Here is a 9,926-nt window from a genome sequence, read left to right on the forward strand (position 1 = left end):
TAGCCGTTGAATTCATACCCTTGGGTGGCATGACGGAGAACAAAAGATTTCTGCGTCTATGTCATCATGAAACCATGTCGATACATAAGCTCAATACTCTTTCACCCAACGGGTTGAACAAGGAACTTGAAGTCCGTACAGTCATTTAATATACCGTAGCTGTTTTCATCCATTTATTGCATTTTCAGAGATATAGACATCATCTGTGTATTTAAAATGTTTTATTATTATTCCTTATTATTATTTAGTTACACCTTTTTTGTATATATATATATATATATATATATATATATTACATTTCTCTCGGAAACCATATGATTTTTAATGTTTCCAATCGACAATGTGTGACTCTCTTTTCTCCTTTGGCATCAGCAGCTCCTGATCAGCCCCAGCAGCAAGGTTTGCCCATAGTCTTCAGATCCCCTTGGCCGACTTCCGCCAGGCTGTGAATTCATTTACAGGCATCATACACAGTTTGAGCGGCTGCTGCACACTGGCCCCAACAGTTCCTGTGCCTACAGGTTGTTTCCCCCTCATTGGACCCCTCTCCCCACGGTCCTGGGCGGGCCCCCTACCAGCGGCGCTCCTGTATTCCTTGTTACACGGCTTTGCACTGGGTTTCCCTGAGCCCCTGTGTCATCCATGCGGCTCCAGCCTCCTGTCAGCTTTTCAATCCAAGTCTCTGCATGACCATCAACTGACTGCTGTATGCAGGTTTCTTTTTATGTCTGTTGATCAGCGCTGTTCACCCCTTGGATTGTAGTGGAATAATGATCTTACAGGATGTCTCCAACTTACAAGCAGACCTGCACTGTTTAATTGGGCAACTATGTGGCAAATAAGGTTTAATGTTGATAAATGTTATGCACTTGGAGGCTAAAAACATGCATGGATCATACATACTCAGAGGAATACAACTGGAGGAATCAATGGTGAAGAAGAATCTGGGTGGTAAATCATAGACTTAATAATATCATGCAATGCCAAGCTGCAGTTTTTAAAGCAAGCAAAATATTTTTTCGTATTAAAAGAGGTATAGACTCCAGAATGAGACATCATTTTGCACCTGTACAAATCATTCATAATACCACATCTAGAATATGCAGTTCAGTTTTGGGCACCAACTCACAAAAGGGACATTAGAAAACTCAGAAAAGTGTATAGGGCAACCAAACTGATAAGAGGCATGAAGGAACTCTGCTATGGGGACAGATTAGCTGAACTGAATTTATTCTCTCTTGAGAAGAGCAACAGTATATGATCACCATGTATAAATACATAAGTGGTCAGTACTGTATAGTGAACTTGGTGTAGAGTTATGCGTTTTAAGATCATTACAAAGGACACAGCGGCACTCTTTCCATCTGAAGGAAAAGAGATTTAACCTCCAAATATGGAAAGGCTTATTCACAGTAAGAGCGATGAAAATCTGGAATAGACTCCCCCAAGAACTAGTTCTGGCTGACTTAGTAGATTGTTTTAACCACTTCCCAAATGGCCAATGTCCATATATGGCTGGGTGGGTGCTCTCCAGTTCCAGCCCATCCTTTGATGATCACAGCAGGGGATCACAGTGCAAGGCACTGGGCAGCTGTGATTGGCCCAGGTACCATGTGATCATTGTGACCAATCACAGTGATCAATGATAACAAGTAAAAACAACTGTCATGAATGGCTTTCATTCATAACAGCTTGCTTAACATTGTGATTTCTGTGATTGGTCACCCGCTGACCTTCCATTCTGGACAGTGTTGATTGGCCCTATGCTGATCACATGCTCCCTCCCAAGAAAAAACACACCAAACTGAGCATGTGCAGAGTGACTCCAAAGGCCCTGTCTTATCAGGAGATGGCTTGGGGACAGTGGAAGAAAGGGAGGATCAGAGAAGATAGGATCCTTTTTACACAAAGCTGAGGATTAACCCTTTAGGTTCCACAGAGGGTATAACAAACATGCTTTACTGCATATACAGACTGATTTTACTGTTGTGGTTTTAGTAACCCTTTAAGTGTTTGGCTTTCTCTGAAGCCAGAGGAGCTAGATTTGATTGATTTGTTTTGGTCTGCTTGTGGTTTTCCCAGGTGGTGAGATCAATTATATCCAGCTGCAGTTTTTTCTATGGTCACCAGCTGTGGATGTTTGAACTGTTCCAAACATCCCATAGACTGATTATTAGGCTTGAGTGAATGGACTGCTGCTGTGTGCCTGGCTGTCTCTGCACTGCTTGGGAAAGAACCTGTCTAAAACTCAGTGGTTCCTATGGGGGTAGCGCTACACAAGTGTTGTAAAATCACTAAAATTTTCATTCACCCTGTTATCCTGCTTTTCGGTAAGGTACTGCCGAATCCCCAACTAATTGGTAATTATGATTTGACACTTGGGACTATAAAACATACTAAACTTCAAACTTTTCCAGGAAATTCAGATTATAAATATACAAAGATAAAGTCTCTCCCCGCCAATGCTTATCTTGGATTTACCAAGAGACAGCCCCATCAGGTGAACACACAACATCTCTTAAATTATTAAGTCTTATCATGGCTATTCATTGAGTGACATTATCTTTTCAGAAATAGAAAAGTAAGTGACAAAATGTACAGAATTCTCAAGAAGATCATCTTTTCCTTAAATTAAAATGTGAAAATTATACATTTTTAACACAATGTTGTCTCTCTTCAATGCATCAATTTTCAGCATAGCTCACTTACCTGCAGACACAAATTTAAAGCTCTGATAATTGAAGTCAAGAGCAACTAAGCAATAGAAATACCCTTTATAACTGCTAAATGAATCAATGGCAGGCATGAATTAAACAGCAAAGACAACACCATTTATTACAGGGAAGCAGTACACAGAATCCTGCAGGCCGAATATAATATAACCTGCAGGCTGTAACCAGACAGCTTCTCTTAAGCTTTGCTTGGTGATTTATGTGCCGTGCTGGGAAATGATGCAGAAAATAGACACGAGTGTAGGAAATCCCACCATCTACTGTGCTGCATTTATCAAGTATATAGCACTGAGATATTCGGCAGCAAAGCATGAGATTTTATATTACTCATAGTGCTAACCAAATCTACAGTACTTTGCAGTGTACATAGAGACATTTACATAAGTACATAAGTACACAACTGCCAACAAAGGCCCTTACAATCAAATGTCCTACCACAGTCATATACACCTTAGATTGTAAGCTCCTTGAGGGTAGGGACTGATGTGAATGGACAATGCATCTGTAAAGCGCTGTGTAAATTGACGGCGCTATATAAGTACCTGAAATAAAAATAAAATAAAATATATCACACATTAGGACTTGTTAACCTGCCAGATTGTCTTTGGGTAGTAAGTGAAAGCTAGAGCAGCTGGAAGAAACCCACACAACTGTCACAACATACTACAATAGAGAAGGACTAAGAACCTTAAGTCCGGGAGGGAAACCCAACCAACTGGCCCTTTCATAGTAGGGACACATATCTATGGGCTAGGGAAAGTGTGTTAAATATCACTCAAAGGTCCAGACTAAGGTCATGGCAAATATTCAGTAGACTTATTTATTCCAGAGTGCAGTTGAGCCATCACAGAGGAACACAATGGCCTTTTCTAAATTGGTAGGACTGAAGACAGCTTATATATCCAGCTAGGAACCCATAAGACATCTAAGAAGTTTCTAAAAATTCCTGAAATGGTTCCAAGGTTTAAGTTGGACAGGAACGTCTCCAGATGGTATAGAGAACATCTGTATATACAAATGAGGCTCTTTTTCACAGCACATTCCAGGAAACAAAATAGAATTCAGATTTGCCATTCTTTCTAACAATGTGTACCATGGTGCCAAATTGGCTAGGGGGCATGGTTAAAGGTGTGGGTTCCTAAAGGACAGTTTTGTTTATTGTGACACAGTTTTACATCTTGCAGCGTTATCTTTCTTTGCAGCTCTCTGCATCTGGTCACATGACAGCTCAGAACCACAAAGGAAACTGAGGCAGGAAGACTTCCCTGTGGCCATTGCTGTGATCATAGGTTTGAATAGGAAGCAAGTAGCTATATTTTGCTCATTATGGGGGTTGTTTACTAAAGCTGGAGAGTTCAAAATTAGCTTCTAGGTTTTACGGTCAAAGCTGTTATTGAACAGGGTGAAGTTAGAAGCTGATTGGCTGCCATGCACAGCTGCACCAGATTCTGAGTGCACCAGTTTTAGTATATCTCTTACTATGTGCCACTGACTATTGGTCTTGCTGTGATCAGTGTCTGAATGGTGAAGAATCTATATGGGCCACTAGAATGTTTCTGTGGTCACTGGAACAAGGAGAGAAAAATCTTCCAACTGAGGACACTTGTTCCCATGACAACTTTTGGAGGTGAGATTTCTCCTGACTTGGTAATATTTCCACTCTTATGCCCCGTACACACGGTCGGATTTTCCGATGGACAATGTCCGATCGGAGCGTGTTGTCGGAAATTCCGACCGTGTGTGGGCGCCATCGGACATTTTCCATCGGATTTTCCGACACACAAAGTTGGAGAGCAGGAGATAAAATTTTCCGACAACAAAATCCAATCGCGTCAATTCCGACCGTGTGTGGCCTGTTCCGATGCATAAAGTGCCACGCATGCTCAGAAGAAATTCCGACACGGGACAGCTCGTTCTGGTAAACTTAGCGTTCGCAATGGATACAGCACTTTCGTCACGCTGCAATGTTAAAAATGGTTTAATACAGCGCACTCTCTTCTTCTTTATAATGTGACAAGAATTAAGTAGTTTTGCTGCTCATATTCACACACACTTCTCACAAACTTTTATTTGTGTTTTTTTAGTGGGATTCCCTGAATATATTGTTATTAGTTGTCACATCTGACAGTTTTATATTTTTTTTATTTTTTTTTATGGATTTTCAGCCTTTTTTTTTCTTTAATGTTTGGATTTTTTCCAATGCTGATCTTTGTTCAATGTTATTTTTATTTTTACTCCAGAATATTTTTGTCTGTGTTTTGTGTGTCAAGTTACCCCAACACCATTGATATCTTGTATTATTTAATCTCCAGGAGATTGTTTGTTGTTGGTGTCTCTTGTTCATTTCACATTGTATATTTGAAATGTACCTGAATCCTCACAAACAAACTGTCATTTTTGAAGTAAAACACATAGGAGAGTGTAATTCAAAACAAAAATCCTTTATTAAGGGATCAGAACCAAACAAAGAGGAAGGCAACACTGGATCAACATCCTTCCGGGCTGTGGCTGTGCAGTTGGAGATGTGGCAGGAGGAGGAGTAGGACCTGGAGGAGGACTGAGAGGACCTGGAGGAGAGGGAGGAGGAGGAGGACCTGCAGGAGGAGGAGGAAGACCATCCCAAAGATGTGTGTGAGGTGTAATTTGGCCCCTCATACCTTTCTCCAGAGCCTCCGATATGAGGGCCTCACACATGACTTTTTGGCCCTCCTCCATCCTCTGCATTTTATAGGCTATGAAGGCAGCAATGTTCTGCTCCATGGTGTGGGGTGCTCCCAGGACCTCTGTAGCCCTCCAAAAGAATGCTATAGCAGCCTCCTCTAGGGTACTCCTCCTACTGCCACTTTCTGTTTTCAGGGGGGGTGGAGGGACCTTGATATCAGCCAGCCGGCCCGGCCACCTCCTGGCTGAGACTTCCCTGTGTATGAAAAAGGGACATAGTTGTAATGTTTTGCATCATCAATCACAATCCTAAATTAGTACTCCAAACTAACATCTAGTTAACATCATTGATTGGACAAGCAGAAATATTTAGAGGAATGCTATACCTGGCTCAATCTAGGCTCCTCCACATGTGGCCTGGAAGCCCCAGGTTGGGCGTCAGAAGCCTCAGCCGGGGGGGAAGGAAGCATGGAAGGAAGACTGGAGAGGGATGGCCTCGGTTCAGTCTGGCCTGCCAGAAAGTGCAGCCTGTCGTAGTACAACATCCTGGGGACATAGATGTCATCTGTTGCTCCGGATCTCTGTGAATCCTGGACTTTCTTGCGCTCCCTCAGATATGTGCTCCTCAGGCCACCAATGAAAATCTTTAAATAAGTGATGTCTGCCGTGGGGATCACCTGCTTCACAATTTCACACAATTGCTCCAGTGCTGCCTTCCTCTTTGCTTGGTTCTTGAAATGGGGGTGGGTAATCTCCCACAGACAGGGCAGCTCACTTAGCATCTCTACGAATACTGACATGAAGTCATTGTCTTTCATTAAGATATCCATGTTCACTGCAAGACACAACACAAGACAAAGCCTAATGTCAGACAAAACTCTCCTAATGTTGTTACAATATAGGCCTCAATCTAGAAGCAGTATAGGCACAAGTTTGTCTCTTACCTTCGTTCTTACGATCGGCGCGTCCAATGCTCCTTCCTCCGCTCACAGATCGTACGTAATACGCACGCGTGTTACGCTTTATACACACTGCGCATGCGTGTAACTCCGCCCACCCCTGACGTTCTTTCTAGTTTATTCCCCGCCCCTTTTCGTTCGGTGCAGTGGTGAAGAGCATGATGGCGGAGTTACAGCAGGTGCATGCTAATTCTAGCAACGAGGAGGAGGAGGAGGAAAGGCCGGATCCAGGCACGTCCCGATCCAGAAGGAGACGTTTTAAGGCCACAAATATGTCGTTTGTGGAGATGTTGGAGATGGTCGACATCATGAGGAAGTCCGACTATGACGGAAAATATGGGCCTTACCCCAACCCGAACATCCGAAAGGCCAAGATCATGGCGAAAGTGGTCAGGAGTCTTGAGAGGAATTTCGGGGTACGAAGATCTAAAGATCAGCTCAGGAAGCGGTGGTCGGACCTGAAGTTGAGAGAGCCAGAGCAGTACCGAAAGATCCGGAGAGTGCTGCAAAAAAGTAAGTAGTTGTGCTGTGTTCCTATTCTTTCTGTCTTTATTCCGTTCGTTCTGCTCCATATGCTTTTATTAATTGTAACGTTTAAAAGGGCAACTTTAATGTTCATGGGCCCATTATTCGTTTGTATCAAACATTTTTCTTTCGGCCTCTAGAACACCATTGTTTAGGCCATATGCATTTTCCCACATTTTTTGGGGCCTACTTGGATGCCAAATATTTGTTTGGGTAGATGGGTTTGTTACTAGAATGAAATGCCAACTAGATTGTGTGTAAGGAGAGGACACTGAGCAGCTGTTTTCACATCTGGACACTGGAGCACTAGTGTGGGACACAAGAACACCATTTTTATTAGGGGGGGCACACAGGTGTTCCAGTGTATACTATAGGGGGGGCTACATCTGTGAAGCTTGTACCAAACAGGTAAAGTATTGCAGCTTGACAAAGGGCAATAAAAAATATACATCTTGGAACTCTGCTAAAATAGACAATTGTACCCCACTTCCAAGCAATGTTTCCTATTTCTAGTTCTGCCATCAAATATCTGTGTGCTAAGTATACCATTTTTGTTTTACATAGGGGAGAAAAGACTCGGAGGACACCCCTCATCCCAGGAGAACACAGACCCCCCACCTCTGGAAGAAGGGGAAATACCGCAAACACAAGAAGCTGAGCAGGAGGAAGAAGAAGATGTGGTGGAGACTGGCACCACAACAGGTGAGTGTCTGCGACCACAGGCTCAGGTAAAAGAGATGGATGGTGGCAGATTTTTGAGACCTTTTTTTTTGTTCTTTATCTCTTTTTAGGTGATCGTGATGTGAGGGAGAGAGAACGTTTCACATCTGAAAGTGCCCAGATACTGATCGGGGAGATCATGGGGTGTAATCTCGAATTGCACAACATACAGCAACAAATCAGTGATGTTATTAAAAAAAATAATAACATCATTGATGTTTTGGGGCGAATTTAAACCCCACAAAATCACCTGTTTTATTGTGGTCCAATCTTCCAAAAATGTTTTCAATGTTTAGAAAAGCCAAATTTGGAGGATGCATACAGTTTGCCAACATGTGCTATCTGCCATCACGGGAGATCAATGGACGTGTTTTGGGGGTGCAACCCCTTCCTCAATTATAAAGTCGCGTTGAGGAAGGGCTTGCTCCCCCAAAACACGTCCCTTGATCCCCCCTGATGGCAGATAGCACATGTTGACATTCGTAAATTGGTGTGCATCTTCCAAACTTGGCTTTTCCAGGGGTGATTTCCCCCCATCTGAACGCTATATCAAACCCAGTTCCTAAATACTCATGTCTGATATAGCCTTCAAGTTCTACCAAATGTGAACTTTGTAAGTTCAAGTTTTTTGGCTTTCTTGTTGGTTTTACACAGGCCTGTTTTATCTGAAATGGATATTTCGATTTTTGATAATGCTACTGCAAAAATTGTTATACAACAAACATGTTGGTTTGTTTTAAAAACCTTTCGTAAATGCACATGTGATTGTGCATGTATAAAAAAGTGCCTTACTCAAGAATGTGTGGATTATTGTCTCAACACTACAACACTTTTGGGGTGATGTAATTGCTGTTTTATGCAAAAATGGGGGTTATTTCCTAAGGGCAAATACACTTTGCACTACAAGTGCAGGTTCAGTGCAGTTGCAAGTGCACTTGTAGTGAAATGTGTTTTTGCATTTAGGAAGTACCAGCCAACACTGTTTTTTATAAGGTTACCCAATCACGACATTTTCTGCACTCAACACATTTCTGTCAGGGTCAGCTAAAACAAACACAAGCAGTAAATGTCCACAAAGAATTTCTTTTGGTTGTTTTTTATTTGAAAAAGGTTTCACAGATTGTCTGGCATATTTATAGCCCCCCTACCCGCAAAGAACTCCAGGTAGCGTAACCGGACATCACGGGCACTCAGGGAGGGCAAGCCAGGACGGCCACTTTTAAGCGCCGTCAGTATTGATGGATTTGGGATCCGGCCTCAGGCCCAACTGAGCCAGCATAGTTGGCTGAATGTTTTCTTAAAAAATTATGGAGAACACAGCAGGCAAGTATTATATGGTTCAGTTTATACTCCGCCATATGGATGGGTGTCAGAAATAATCGGAACCGGCTGGCCAGGATTCCAAATGTGTTCTCCACCACTCTTCGGGCTCTGGCCAGCCGGTAATTAAAAACCCTCTGTTCCGGGGTGAGGGTCCTCATCGGGAATGGCCGCATCAGGTGGTCCCCCAGCGCAAATGCTTCATCAGCAACTAACACAAATGGGAGACCTTCAACATTGTCCTCTGGAGGTGGCAAGTCCAAGCTGCCATTCTGGAGATGCCTGTAGAACTCCGTCTGGGCGATCACTCCACCATCGGACATCCGGCCATTCTTCCCCACGTCCACATACAAGAACTCGTAATTAGCCGACACCACCGCCAACATCACTATACTATTAAACCCCTTGTAATTATAGTACGACCCCCAGTTGGGTGGTGGGATGATGTGGACATGTTTCCCATCAATTGCCCCTCCGCAGTTAGGAAAGTCCCACCGCTGGGCAAAGTGGGAGGACACAGTCTGCCATTCCTGTGGCGTTGAAGGAAACTGTTGAGGAAAAAACAATAAACATTACTATTTTTTCACAGAAACATGGCAAGCAGATTAGACACAAACATTATGGGGCAACCTCCAGAAAGCATTTATTAAGGGGAATTTAACAACAACAAAGTATAAGGTACACCTATCATATTCCCCCTCCCCCCCTCATGGGCCATTTCTAACATTATAGGGGGGGGGAACTCTTGGACAGGTAACCCTCTTCACTTCATTGAGAGATGAATGCCTAAATACAGGGTATTTCTTGGAACAGACCCTCCTTAGTTACACTATTGGCAGACCACTGGACAGGTAAGAAGTGTCATAATACAAAGATATAAATACACACTGTACACATTTGAACATTCTGCTATTACCTAGCAAGATAATAATAGGATACAAAAACTTTAAACAGTACCATTGGAAAGTATACAGGCAGGCCCTTGCACTACATGCTTTGGGGAATTCAT

Source organism: Aquarana catesbeiana, linkage group LG03 (genome assembly GCF_042186555.1).
Source record: "Aquarana catesbeiana isolate 2022-GZ linkage group LG03, ASM4218655v1, whole genome shotgun sequence".
Taxonomy (NCBI): domain Eukaryota; kingdom Metazoa; phylum Chordata; class Amphibia; order Anura; family Ranidae; genus Aquarana; species Aquarana catesbeiana.